This window comes from Gekko japonicus, unplaced genomic scaffold (assembly GCF_001447785.1).
Source record: "Gekko japonicus isolate JY-2015 unplaced genomic scaffold, Gekko_japonicus_V1.1 scaffold2763, whole genome shotgun sequence".
Lineage (NCBI taxonomy): Eukaryota > Metazoa > Chordata > Lepidosauria > Squamata > Gekkonidae > Gekko > Gekko japonicus.
This window is the reverse complement of record NW_015176530.1, coordinates 21442-36988: the sequence shown is the minus strand read 5'-3', so window position 1 is coordinate 36988 and position 15547 is coordinate 21442.

Sequence of the window (15547 nt, the reverse complement as noted above, 5' to 3'; positions counted from 1 at the left end):
GGGGGGGCCGGGCCCGGCCCCCCCCCCTCAAAACCCCCCCCCCCCCGGCCTGGCGCTTCCTGTGACCATGTGGCTCTTCTGTTAAAAAAAATAAATACATCCCTTAGTAAACAGATCCTTTCTTTGGGATACCTCAAGTTTAAGTATTCCTTAAAGTTTGATTATACTAAACCTCTGAGCAGGAGGTAAACAAAGCCTGTCACGGATAAGCTCTCTCTTTTTTTGCCCCCACTCCCTTGTAGGGGATTTTTTAATTTGCATTTTCTAGAAACTACAAAGAAACGGGGGGGGGGTTATCTACATACTATGGGTGAAAGTACAGAAAAACCTCTAAAAACCCGAGAGATGGTGGTCATATATATTGCTTATAAAATTAGCTTAACATTGATATAAGCTTATTACTTTGCTAGATACATTTTAGAACACAAAGTGTTCAAACTTTCTGCTTGGCTGACAGGGGTCAGATGTCTGTGGGCCATCCACAATTTATTTATTTTATTTAGGTATTTTTACCCCGCCCTCCCCGGGAGTGGGCTTAAAGACCTTCCTCAAACCATAGTAGACGTGGCATGGCCCTGGTTTTTCGCACCAGCTGTTATGTGCGATATCGGTAATGTAATGATTACAAGATATGGGAGTGAAAAGGAAGTGAATGCCAATTATTTTACTAACAAAAGAAAACGTGCCCATAAAAAGAAAATAAGAGAGAGCTACAACTAGAAGTATACACCACATTTTCAATCACCCACCACCCAGTCTGAATTCACAAAGGTATAGATCGTGTCAGCAGATAGAAGTAATGCCCTTCTCGAAATGAGCTTTGCCACCCAAGAGATCCTGCTTTAGAAGGTGGTTATTGTCAGATATCCATTTTCCTCTGGCTCCCACAGGTAGTCCAAAGAACTCCACCGCCGAAGCCCCTGTATGGGCTTTGACCTGCTCTTCTAGGTCCGAATAGTAGGAGATGTTTTCCTCTGCTGCTTTGGCCAGGCTGTCCTGTTGATATTCATAACAAACTGTTACATCTATCACTAAGGCCCTCTTATCCCTAACTAATATCAAATCCAGCTTCCTAAGCTGATTCCTCTTATCCCTCAGGGGCGGTTCGTGGTAAACCTTCCAGTCCCGATCCCTCGCTTCTTCGGCCACTACTTATTGTGCCTTAAAATTCACATACGTTGAACGCTGGGGCATTGTCCCAAGATGTGAGAGAGGGATTCCACTCCTGCGTTACAATACTAACAGCTCCTACTTACATCTTTATCTCCTCTACCCAAAAATTCACATGTAGGAACCACGTTTGTCCGTAATTTCAATGCTGTGATGAAATGTCTACAACTGAAACCTCTACCATCTCCCAGCCAGGCACTGCTAATCTTATCCTGCCCAAAAACTCGTACACCACTACCCTGGCAGATCAATGACGTCCATCCCTCGTACTCTACATCTCCATACTCCCTCAACTCAGGAATAACCTGCCCTTCATACATTCCAATTGTTCAAATATATACGGGATACTATCTTTAGAACTGCCTAATTTAATCCACAATTTTTCCACCTTATGTTGCAACCAATGTTCCCTCTAAACTGTGGAGTCTTGTGAGCAAAAATTCTACTTGAGCTACTGGCATTAAAGTCGTGAGCGAGCGATTGGTCTAACTGCATAAATTAGTTTGCTCTTGAGCCATCCTTCCTGAGCTAAGACAAAAATGTGTGAGCTGGAGGCTAAAAAACTGTGAGCTACCTCACACTAACTCAGCTTAGAGAGAACACTGGTTACAACCCCCCCATCCGGCAAATCTCTTTCACCACTTAATCGTCTGTTTGTGCAAGTTTTACCATTCTCCGTAATTGAATAGATGGAACCAACATTTCCAATCTGTTCACTCCTAAACCACTGTCTCAAATTCGTGAGTACAACAAGCTATTAGTGGTACAGCTGGGAAGATGTAACCACTTCTTAATTCTCCCTTGAATAACATCATCAATAGGGCTCAGGTTGACCGAGGTCACATCCAAGTGGTCTGCCAGGTAGAGCAGTCTGGGCAGGATATGTTTGATTAGATCTAGCTTCTGCGTTGGTTTTAGTAGAGCCTGGTCGACCTTTGCCAATCAGGTTTCTACTTCACCAAGTGATCTAAATTTGCACACTCCAGGGATCCAGGTTGGCTCCCATATACCGCTCCTCACTGCCCGGTGCAATCATATGCAACTGCTCCCCATTAACCTTCCATTCGTCACAGTTGTTAATGACGTACGACTCTCCGCCAGGTGATACGTAGAACCCATGGCTCTTCTTAGTCTGAATCTTTAAACCAGATAGTCTACAAAATAACTCAACAACTTCCAACAAACTCGCCATCGCATTCCAATCCTTGCTCAATAGAGCTGAGTCATCGGCAAAAGCCAAAGCTGATAAACTACTTTCGCCAACTTCGAATCCAAAACCTAGGCTATCTAATTTCATAATAAACTGAACTATCGCTATGTTAAACAGCAAAGGAGACAATGGGTCTCTTTGCTTAACTCCAGAACAAAACCGGATGGAATTAGTCATTCCTTTCCGTGTCCAAAGAACCATACTCGCTCCCTCCATGGAGCTCATAGCCAGATTCGCTATATGCTCGTCCAAGCCACGGTCCTGGAGTATCCATTTAATGTGGTCATGGGAGATTGAATCGAAAGCCTTTGCTATGTCAACTAACACTATCCCCAATTTCTACCTTTTCACCTGATCTTAGCACTTCCAGATTTTCTGCACATCCTGACGATGATGTAAATCCCTTTTGCCTCAAATGGATTGGACAAGCCATTTGTAATTTACTGACTAAAATCCTTGAAAACAAACGCAACACAACAGAACCTATTGTACCCGGTCTCCAATTTCCAACCTCCTGCAGTTCCTCCTCACCGTCCACCTTTGGAATTAACACTGATCTACACTGCTTAACTGTATCCGGGATACGCCCCGTCATTATCCACACATTGAATAGGCAGGCGAGCTGTTGTCCTCTCCTTTTCAAATCCCCTATTACTAAACCATCCGGTCTGGCCACAGACTGTTCTCTGATCATACTCATCTGGGTCCATACCTCCTCACCATTAACCAAGTCATAAAACGGTTCATTATCTGCCAAACTAAACCCTTTGAACTGACCAAGTCCCTTAAAATCAAATTTTGTTTCCAGTTTCTGTTTGTATACTGCTTCCACATCCTTGGGCGATATTTCACACTCATAATTCTCTTTCCTCCCTTCTAGAAGTTGCCTTCTAGAATTAACAACACTACCTTGGACTTATCTCTCTTATACAACTTCTGCATAAGCGCAAAATCCATTTTCCTTCTAGTCCTCTGCCATACCCATCCAGGTTTACCTACTCACTTCCCTTTCTTCCCTTCCCACTTCTTCCTCTGTTTGGAAGCTTTGGGTTCTGTCAAACAACTTATCATAAAATCCACTGTCAGATCTTCTACCATCTTTTCTACTCCAATCTCCTCATTGAACCATTTTTCTATAATTTCACTTGCTCCCTCCACCGCTTCCAAATCTACCAACTTTCCCCCCCATAATTGCCGATAGAAGTTCCTTAGTTCAGCCACCTTTCTTCTTATCGGGACCTCTTTACTTAAGTCTTCAACCAATTTTTTTTCTCCCCAACCTTTCTATTCCCGCCTTTTTCATAGCTCTAATCTTACTCCTAATTTGCTTATTGGTCCTACTAGGAATTTCTACCAATCTTTTTACAAATCTACTTTTCCGATTTATATTTCTCATAACAGATCTTCAATTTCTCTATTTCTTCCTCCGTCCAACACCTTTTATGTGCTCCCCTTCTGGACTCTCCTTTTGATTTACTCTCACTAATTCTTTCTTCATTCCGCACTACTGGATGCTTATGCCTCTTGTGTTGCGTTAATCCTATCCTTGGTTTTTTTGTATAAATCTTTTAATTAAAATTTCCAAACAGAATGTACAAATTGATGGTAAACATCAAAACAACATTTGAGAATACATCAATATATCAGGTAACCGGTAACAGTATTATTAACACCTGGTTGGAACCACTCAGAGGGCAACCCTGCCTCACTCCTCTCCGTGTAGAGATCGGAGGTCCTATGATTCCTCTCACCTGGGGGAAGACCTGCGAATCTTCGTATAGAGCTTGTAAAAAGGACAGGAGTGAACCAGGAATCCCTTGAAGTTCGAGAACTTTCTATAAATAATCGTGTCTGACTCGATCAAACGCTTTGCTCTGGTCAAGTTGAAGTAACCACTGTTCTGTCTTCTCCTCTCTGATGTGTTGAAAAACTTGTCACAGGAGACAAACCGTATGAGCCATTTTCCGGCCTAGAATGCCACTGGTTTGTCCAGGAGAGATAACGTTGTGAGCAATCTCAATCAGTTCCCGTGAGGCATTATTCCGTTTGGCTCGCATGCATGTCGTTTTAATGGCGTGTTTGAAACTTTCCCACCAAGTTATTAAGTCAGAATCAACCTTAAATCTCTTGTGAGACTACTGTAAAAATAATCTCCCTCTCAAGGTGGAAGGATTTAAGGTCTGTCTCCCGTAGGGTCCACATAAGCCACTTCTTACAGATCGGGACTACTTTGGATGTCAAGACTCCATGTACCATCGCATGATCAGACCAAGGATTAACTAGGAGATGACAGGTGTGTGGGTGCAGATCTTATATTTATTTTATTTCTTTATTCATTATTCACATTTTTATCCCGCCCTCCCCGGAGGCTCAGGGCGGCTTACAGGGCATATTGCCAGATAAAACCATAAAACAATACAAAATATTAAATTACAGCCCTATTTAAAACAGATTTTGATGCCTAGCAATTCTAAAATTTCTAAAAGCAAGATGACTATCCCTGACCATCCCGTTCTCGCCCATAATGCAGCAACTAGATGTGCATGCCCCATCTTGATGTCCATATATGGGGGATAGATGGTAGCTAGTGCGATGGTGGTGCACTAGTGCACTAATGATGGACTGCTGGTGGACTAGTGGTGGACTAGTGGTGGCGGCTCCTATTCAAAAGCCTGGCGGAAGAGCTCCGTCTTGCAGGCCCTGCAGAACTGTGCTAGGTCCCGCAGAGCCCTGATCTCCTCTGGGAGCTCATTCCACCAGATAGGAGCCGCCACCGAGAACACCCTGTTCCTGGTCATGCTGAGTCTAATAGAACGGGGACCTGGAACAGCCAGTAGATGTTGAGTCCCTGACCGTAGTGCCCTTGGGGGAACATATGGGGCAAGGCGGTCCCTTAGGTAGGCTGGTCCCTGGCCATATAGGGCTTTAAAGGTAACGACCAGCACTTTGAAGCGAACCCGGTAAGCTATTGGCAACCAGTGCAGCGCTTTCAGCACAGGCTGGATGTGATCCCGTCTAGGAAGATCCATCAACAGCCTGGCTGCAGCATTCTGCACTAGTTGCAGCTTCCGAATTTGCGACAAAGGCAGCCCCATGTAGAGAGCGTTACAGTAGTCTAACCTTGAGGTAACCGTCGCATGGATCACCGTGGCCAAGTCATTCCGGTCGAGGAAGGGAACCAACTGCCGTGCCAGCCGGAGGTGGTAAAATGCCGACTTGGCAGTGGCTGCTACCTGGGCTTCCATAGTTAACATGGAGTCCAGGAGCACCCCCAAACTCCTAACCTCCGCCCTTCATCGTTTTTTGCGCTCGATCTCCCAAGCTTGTCCCGGCCAGCTTCACTTTTACCATTCGGTCTCTCAGCAGAACAGACCACTGGAGCGAGAGGGAGCCTCAATTCCATGGCATTCCGCCATGGAAGCGGCTACCCCCTCCAAGCTCCTTGGCCAGGCGCCCTCCCCTGGGCTCCTGGGGGGGGTCTACGAGCCAGCTCGCCCCCTCCATTCGCCGGAGCATGGAAACACCCCCGGAGCGTCCGGGAGGTGAGTCCGTGTTCGTGCCGCCATCAACCGGAAATCCCCTGATAATACTGTTCTTGATTTGGGGGGACACCCGATTGGCCAGCAGTCTCCTCCAGGGAATCCTGTTTGGGTTCTCCTTGGCCCAGCTCCTCCAGAGGTACAGTTTCTTCTCTTTCTTCCATCTCCATCTCTTGTTCATCCGGTTCTTCTGGTTTACTATCCCTCAAATGATCCATCGCACATTGAAGCACGGTGATCTTATTTTGAAGGAATAGTTGTTTGTTCTGCAGATGTACTCGTTTCGCATAAGAGGGGTCTTTAGGATCTCCCACCGGCTTAGTCATCACATTGTCTGGGTCGTCTCCAAGCCCTTGTCTTTCAGTCATAAGAACCTAAGAACACAAGAGACGCCAATGTTGGATCAGGTCAAAGGCCCATCCAGTCCAACACTCTGTGTCACACAGTGGCCAGAAATACCAGTGCCCTCAGGAGGTCCACCAGTGGGGCCAGGACATTAGAAGCCCTCCCACTGTTGACCCCCCCCAAGCACCAAGAAGACAGAGCCCCTATCTATACCTTGTGGCTAATAGCCACTGATGGACCTCTGCTCCATATGCTTATCTAATTCCCTTTTGAAGCCGTCCATGCTTGTAGCCTCCACCAGTGGCAGTGAATTCCATGTGTTAATCACTCTTTGGGTGAAGTCCTAATAAGGTCCCATTTTCCTTTTACATCCTCCACTATCCGTGTGAGTTCCTCCATACTCAAGTCATCGATTGTGCGGTACTTCGGCTTTCCCGCATCCCTTGACTCTACCCTCTTTTCCTTCTTCTTGTTCGTTTTCTTAGTTCCGACCTCTCCCGAATTGTCTTTTACAGTTCCGTGTCTCTTCTCTGTTGAAGATGTCCTCCCCTCATTCTCTGCCACCTCCATCTCCTCTTCAGAATTTTCCACTGGATTCTCTACAGGAGACCTCAGCAGTTCAAATCTGTTGCTCGCTTCTCTCTGCCTCCAATCTGTCTGTGTGGTTCTATACAAACCTTCCCAGACCGTTCCTCTGGTGACTCTCTTTTTAGTACCTTCCACTAATGTCCACCCTCGATCTGATTCTCCAGTTGTCAACCTCTCTTTCCATGCCGGGTCCCTTTCTCCAGAAATTGCAGCCTCAACAGCAGAGGGCTCCTCGCTCATCCTAGTATTACTTTCACCATAGGGCAGATGAGATGCCCTAAGCTTCTCGTAAGTTCTCTGATAAGTCTTATTATAATAGGCCTGTGGGCATAAAAGGTACGTGTGCCCCTCCTTCCAACAGAGGTTACACACAATACCTATGGTACAATGCATCAATGTGTGTCCCCGCTTCCCACAGTGGGCACAAAGAGGTGAGCTACAGTGTTGTCTGATATGGTCATAGCCCCCGCATTGGTAACATGCTGGGGGTTGACCGCTGTACCTGGTTAGTCCCCTGTCGGTTCCCCCCCAAAAAAAATATATTTAGGAAAGTGTTTAATATTACTCCTGTTACCTCTATGTAAGGAGATGATGGCTTTATATTCACCTCCCCAAATGCCCCATTGATTTAAATGCTTTCTCGGTGGTACTAGAATCTTACAGTGTCTCGCTAACCAAAGTTCCACGTCCTCCTCCGGGACATTAGTTGTACAGAATGTCACCGTAAGAACCCTAGATTCTCCCCTGAGGCGGAGGCCATCTTGTGGGTGATTCCCATCCTTCTTCAGGGAGGCAGGACTAAGTCAAAAAACTTCTTCCTGTTTCCTGGTGGGAGTCACCCAGGCTCAGTTCTTTTCCTGCCTCAGTAGGGAGAGCAGCATAGGGTTAGCCTTGCTAACACTCTTTAACGCTTGTTCTACCACTTAACTCCTAAAACCTCATTTCTACTCTAGCTTCTTTAACCTAATCTAACTTTCATCTTTAAAATTTTTTTTAAAAAAAGCTCGCCTTAATCCTTCTCCCCTCCCTGCCTCTCATGGGGCAATAATTGACGATTAGCCTCTCCAAAACGGAGGCCCTCTCGTCGGAGCCTATTATGGCACACAGGGGAGAGAACGACGGTTTCCTCTCAGCACCAGAAACCGAAACCGACGGGCATACGCATAGCAGCCACGGCGCTACCAAACGGATCGCCTCTTCGCAAGGGGCAGAAAGAGACGACGACGACAAGCCCAAGCGCGCCAAAATGGCTATGCACGCATCCAATGAGCCCGGGTCGGTAGCGGCGGCCATTTTGTCGACCGATAGCCGCATATACATGCAAGACGGGGCAGAAGCGGAGGATATGGAGCTTCTTACATCTCCTCTTGAGAAGGAGGAGGGGGAATTTTCCTCAAACTCAGACACTGAGGGAGATCTTTCTACAAAGACACCCACTCACAAGGATAAATCCTTTCGTTTCTTTAAGCCAGAGGATCTGCAATACTTGCTGACAAAAACCTTATCAGCTCTTAAGATACAGTCACTACTAAAGACTGGAAATAGCTCACAAAAGTCTTCTGAACAGGCTGAGAGCTATGAGATCACAGACGAAATGTTTCCCCCTGAGGATTACTTGGAAAATACATTTCCTTTTCCAGATTTTTACTTAAGAAAAATCAAAACAGAATGGCCCAAACCTCTTTCTAGCAGACCAGTCCCAGGGGCCATTAAGAGACTGTACCCTATAACTCCTTCTGTCTCAGATTTGTTACAGATTCCGGCTGTGGATGCACCTGTGGCAGCACTGCAATCTTCCGGTCTCCTCTCCGAGGATGGTCACGGTACGTTAAAAAACAATTTAGACAAAAGGGCAGACCATGCCTTAAAAAGGGTGCATGAAGCAAATGCCCTAGTTATCAAGGCCTCCGCAGCCGCGTCCACTGTTTCTCGAGCATCCATAGTGTGGATGAGGAAACTATTCCAATTACTCCCTGAAAATAACCATAGATTACTTGAAGGGGCAAATAGAGTTCTTCAAGCTCTTTCTTACACAGCAGATGCCACTGTGGACGCTATGGTTTTCAGTTCAAGGGCAATGGCATCCTCTGCCGTAGCAAGGTGCACCGTATGGTTGAGATCTTGGTCCGCCGACTACCATTCCAAATCCATAGTCTCGGCCTACCCCTTCCAAGGGGGCAAATTATTTGGGGACTCTTTAGACAATATCTTGATAGAAACCCGAGATAAGAAGAAGGCCATGCCAAAGTCTATTCAACCGGCTGATAGGGCTCAACAGGCTTCTTCTTCCTTTCGCCCCTACTCCTATACCTCGAGGTTCCGTCCAGACAACAGACGGCAACCATGGACAAATAATAGACAGCCCTTTCGGAGGGGGGGGGGCTTCAACTCAAGCAGGTTCCCCAGATCTTCGGGAGGAAGACCAGACAAGGGAAGAGGATCCCAAGTCAATAAAGCATGTCTCCCTGAACCCTCAGGTGGGAGGGAGGCTGCTTTATTACAAAAAAACCTGGCTGGCCTCTCAACCAGACGCCTGGATTCAGGAAATCATTTCGGAAGGTTACAACATAGAATTTCGGTCACTCCCTCCAGCACGCTTCTTGATATCTCCTGTTCACAAGAACCAGGAAAAAAGACACCGAACAAGAGAAGCGATAAATCATCTACTTCTCATTCATGCAATAGAACCGGTTCCCCCGTCAGATCAGGGAAGAGGGGTATACTCAATATTCTTCACAGTTCCCAAAAAGAATGGGGACTGGAGGGCAATCTTGGATTTGAAATACGTGAACAAATTCGTGGAACTAAAACATTTCTGTATGGAGACCTTAAAATCCATTACAGAAGCCCTCATGCCTGGAGAATACCTCTCTTCCATAGATCTGACGGAAGCATATCTACACATCCCGATTGCCCCTTCTCACCGTCAGTTTCTTCGTTTCTGTGTAGAGGAGAATCATTTCCAATTCAGGGCGCTCCCCTTTGGCCTGTCCTCAGCCCCCCGAGTATTCTCAAAGATCCTCATACATCCCATAGTTTGTCTGAGAGAGAAGGGTATCCACGTCCACCCTTATCTGGACGATATTTTAATCAGATCGCCCACGGAAAGTCAATCACAAAGGGACATGCTGATGACTATACAACTACTCCAGGAATTTGGTCTAGTGGTCAACATGGCCAAATGTTCTCTGATCCCAACTCAGAGGCTTCTTCACTTGGGCATGCTTCTGGACACGGTATCTGCAAAGATATATCTCCCGACGAAAAAAGCCAAGAAAATCAAGGCTGTGGCATCCCAGATTATCCAAGCCAGAACCTCATCCCTATCCTCACTGACTCATTTAGGAGGGCTGATGGTGGCTGCCTTCGAGGCCCTACAATGGGGCAGATTTCATTCCAGATGGCTTCAACACTTTCTTCGTCCTTACCAGCACTCCATTGCACTGCGGATGGAATTCTCCTTGACAGTTCCACTTCAGGTGAAAGCAAGCCTTCGCTGGTGGACCCACCTTTCCAACCTCACACAGGGAAAAACCTTCTGGAAATCAAAACAAGTTCAAATTTTCACAGATGCCAGCCTGTATGGATGGGGAGCGACTCTGCAACAACATCCCATACAGGGAACATGGTCGCCCACAGAAGAGAGACTACCGATAAATTTACTAGAGCTACGTGCCATCCGTTTAGCCCTACAACACTTCTCATCTCAGGTGTCAGACCGACATGTACTGATAAGGACCGACAATATGTCAGCCCTGGCATACCTGAACAAACAAGGGGGATTCACATCAACATCTCTCCACCGAGAAACGACGTTACTCCTGAGTTGGGCAGAACGCAGTCTGCTGTCACTCCATGCCGAACACATCAAGGGAGTATCCAACACACAAGTGGACCGGCTGAGTCGCCAAATGATACAGGAGGGAGAATGGTCCCTGAACAGGGCTCTATTCTACCAAATTTTGATGACTCTGGGGAGTCCCACGGTGGATCTTTTCGCGTCGCAGACGAATCAACTGGACAGATTTTACACGAGATTTTTCCACCCATCAGCGGAAGCCACCGACGCTCTACTATCTCCTTGGTCACGGGAGTTGCTTTACGCATTCCCTCCCCTTCCGGTCATACCTCGACTTCTTCGGAGAATCCGTCTCTTACAAGCAGAGGTAATAGTCGTAGCACCTTATTGGCCACGACGGCCTTGGTTCACGTCTCTACAGAATCTGGCAGTGTCTCCACCTCTGTTTCTATCAATATCCGAAGACATGTTGATGCAAGGTCCAATCCGTCATCCCAACCCGGCTTGGTACTGCTTGACCGCATGGAGGTTGAGCGGAAAAACCTCCTAAAGCTGGGATACAGTTCGTCGGTCATGAAAACTATTCTAGACTCACGGAAGCAGTCCACTTCATGCATTTACAACGTCACGTGGAAAGCCTTTGTACGGTGGACCAGATGGAAGAAGGTTGATGCTCTTCATCCCAAGATCAAATCCATCCTTGATTTCCTACAAGATGGTCACTCTTCGGGTCTTAAGGCGGCAACTCTTCGGCGACAGACTGCAGCTCTAGCTTCCGTTCTGCCAAAATACGGCGGTTTTACAGTCGCTTAACATCCTCATGTTCGTCGCTTCCTCAGAGGTGTAACACTCCAGGATCCGCCACAAACGCATAGATTCCCTACGTGGAAATTGAACACTGGTCTTACGGCATTAACTAAACAACCGTTTGAACCACTCACGGACATTTCTATGAAATTTTTGAGACTCAAAGTTCTCTTTCTAGTAGCTATCACCTCGGCCAGACGAATCTCTGAATTGGGAGCGTTATCTGTTTGGAAGGATTTATGCGTCTTTCGTAAGGACAAGTAGTATTACGAACGGATCCATCTTTTCATCCCAAAGTACAGACCAAATTCCACACCTCTCAGGATATCTGTTTGCCCTCCTTCGCCTCAAATCCAAAACATCCAAAAGAAAGAACTTGGCATACTCTGGACATCAGGCGTGCCCTTAAATGTTACATCTCAAGGACTGAAGCAATTAGACGGACAGAGGCTCTATTTGTGAACATATCTCCTCCACACACCGGAAGGAAGATGTCTACTTCTGCCATCGGTACCACACTTAGAACCTGTATTGTAGAAGCCTACAAGAGCCTTAATCTTGCGGTTCCAGCAGAAATCACGGCGCATTCGCTACGCAGCGCAGCTACCTCTGCGGCATTCAATAATAGGGCTTCAGTGGAAGAGATCTGTAAGGCGGCCACATGGTCATCTCTCTCCACCTTCATTAAGCACTACAAGATCAATGTATACGATTCGGCTGATGCGGCTTTTGGTCGTCGCGTTTTGCAGTCTGTTCTTTCAACAGATGACGACCTCCCACCCCAAGATTAAATACTGCTCTGGGCGTACCCACAAGATGGCCTCCGCCTCAGGGGAGAACGACCATTGGTACTTACCCGAGAAGGGTCCTTCTCCCTGAGGCTTGGAGGACATCTTGGCCCTCCCAGGTCGTCATAATAAAACTTGCTCAATTACGCTACTTACCTATTCCTCGTCTCCGAGGAGAGAGAGAGAGAGAGAGAGAGCCGTACTCATTTATATTACTCTCCAATTCAGTGATTACCAGTTTTTTTTAAATTTTTTAAAGTTATTGGTCTATTTCTTCCTGTTCCTTTTAACTGTTTCATTATCAAGTGTAGTTTTATGTAGCTTACTGCTTTCGGAGCACCGAACTGAGCCTGGGTGACTCCCACCAGGAAACAGGAAGAAGTTTTTTGACTTAGTCCTGCCTCCCTGAAGAAGGATGGGAATCACCCACAAGATGTCATAAGAACATAAGAACATAAGAGACGCCAATGTTGGATCAGGCCAATTGTCACACAGTGGCCAGAAATACCAGTGCCCTCAGGAGGTCCAGCAGTGTGGCCAGGACATTAGAAGCCCTCCCACTGTTGACCCCCCCCCCAAGCACCAAGAAGACAGAGCATCACTTGCCCCAGAACCCCTAGCTATACCTTGTGGCTAATAGCCACTGATGGACCTCTGCTCCATATGCTTATCTAATTCCCTTTTGAAGCCGTCCATGCTTGTAGCACCCACCACTTCCTGTGGCAGTGAATTCCATGTGTTAATCACTCTTTGGGTGAAGAAGTACTTCCTTTTATCCGTTCTAACCCGACCGCTCTGCAGTTTCATGGAGTGCCCACGAGTTCTTGTATTGTGAGAAAGGGAGAAAAATACCTCTTTCCTCCAAGCCTCAGGGAGAAGGACCCTTCTCGGGTAAGTACCAATGGTCGTTCCCCTCTAAATAAGGGGATAACATCATAATCACTCAATAAACTACGATCGCGACCGTGTTTGAGGACTTCCCTAATCCTTGTCCAAAAACTCTGATAAGCTCTCTCTGATGTTAGACAAACGTCTGTCTCCCTGAATCTCGGGGGTAAAATAACTGCAAGGATATCCAATCTGGGGATCTGAAAGGTACTTAAGAGAAGTGTTTCCATCATATATTCCTCCGTCAAAGGCACCCTTATAACAGGGATAGGGACAGGGGTTTGTGTATTTGAATCTGTGGATGGTAAAGAAGCCTGTGGGGAAGATGACGCTGATAATGGTGGTGCGGGAGTTACTGGTTGAAACTCAAGGTTTCTTGATAAATCCCTTATAGCCCCAATATTGGACGGAAGGGGATTAGTCCTCCCCGAAGAGACTTCCTCTCCCTCCTGGCCTCTTTCCACATTATCCCCAGTTGCTTTCCCACCCTCTGTTACCTCTGGGATTGAAAACTTCTCCTCGTGTACCACTGCCCGGGGTGAAGTCCCCACCAGTACATCACTTTTTGTTGACACACTTTGTGACCCAGTACCCCCACACATGACACCGGAGGGTCCTAGGGAAGGGTTTACAACAATTAAAGATGTAGGAATAACAGATGTAGGAAACTGACTTACAGTACTAGAGACTTGGGTATGTCAATGCAAGTTCTGAGGGATCACAGCGATGTCCCTCATAGGTCCTTCCACAACGTCCTCTTCCTCCAAAATTCCTTCCGACCGATTAGGACTCAAAAAGTCAGGTGGCTTTTTCCTCTTCTCACCCTGTCTCTGTGGTAACGGTTCAAGTCCCGTCAGTCCTGGTACTCCAAAAGTTTCCTTGAAAGAAATGAGTCCTGATGTCTGCGATAGTCCTCCCGAACTGGATGATGGGTTTGGCTGAGGAACTGATGACACTGGAGGGATAAAACATGGAGACGCCAGAACCGAAGCTTCACAATGCCTTAATCCTAAAACCTGTTTTGATATGGGACCCTTCGTCTCTATACAAGGTCTTCCCTTCTCTCCCTCCGTCTCCCTTCCCGGTGACCCCGTGAAGAGATTCTGATTTATCTGACTCTTCTGAAGGTTAATATCTGACCCAACTACGCCGGCATCAACTCCATCCCCTTCCCTTGGAACTGCTCCTTGCCTATCGTTCTCATCCTCTTCGCTGCTATCCCCTTCCTCCTCCCCACTAGCCTCCATAGATTCAATGCCTGAATCTTTCTAGTTTGTTACTACTCCTATAGGTCCCCTTAGACACATTTCTAAACCACCCACTCATTCTTTTCGTATCCCTTCTAGGTGTCAAAATCCTAAGGTCTTGAGGGTGACCTTCCCCATCCTCACCGATTTGCGGGGAACCCTGGAAACCAGTGTCCCCCTGTGAAGTATGTTGGGCCCATCTAAAAACAACTGCTGACATCTTTTCCTCAGGATCGATCCTCGTCTCGGTCCCTGTCTGTGTCTCAGTCTGCATAGAAACTTGATCAGCAGTAGCTCCCTCCTTCATCGATGGCACCGTCCTTTCCATTTTACGGTCAGTTGTAGTCACTCGCTCTCCTCCAATTCTACTTCCTGAAACTACTCGAACCTCCGCTTTAGGATCAAAAGACTTTGGAGTTGTAGACTCCTTAAAAGGTTGTATTAGTGGTATTGTCACCGGGGTCCCCTGGCCAAGGGTTCGACCAGTCTTTCCTTGTCCCGGTCTCACCGGATTGGTTTTAAATACAGATTTAGATTTAGATCCCCTATGCTGTAGGTCCATCTCTGTATTCAGCCTATCTATGTGCACCTTAAAGACCTGGATGGCTTGTTGACACCAATACCTCCATGCTTCTGGTGATAATTCCAACCTCTCCTTGTCTAAACAGTCATGAATGTCTGTCATCTCTATGGACTCATGCCCCTCCCATGATTTAAGAATATCACCTAATAGGGTCATAAGGCCCTTTTCCATTAGCCATACTGGATAGTTTTCCATGGAGGTATGAGCCCTTCTACCGATAACAAAACAATCCACTATGTTAAGTGATAAGGAATGGGCATAAATCACCCTATCCATGAAGACCGTTGTTCGTTCCTTGCTGCCTGTCAGGAAGTCCATCAAAACTGGTTTAAAGCTATCTAACAAGACTACCAGGTAGTCTTTGCTACGTTTATTGAGTGCAATTGTAGGAGCCTCCGGTAACGCGATATGGGCCAATAGGAAGCCCCAAAACTTAGCCAGATCTAGTTTACTAAAGGTATCTGGAACTATTAACTGAAGGCCTTCTGCTATGGGTTTGGCTTTAGTTTTGGCCCAAGCCGCCGCCAATCTAGTCTCTCTAACAGCTCTGGCTCCCTTTGGAGTCCCTTGTCGTGTTTTTGAT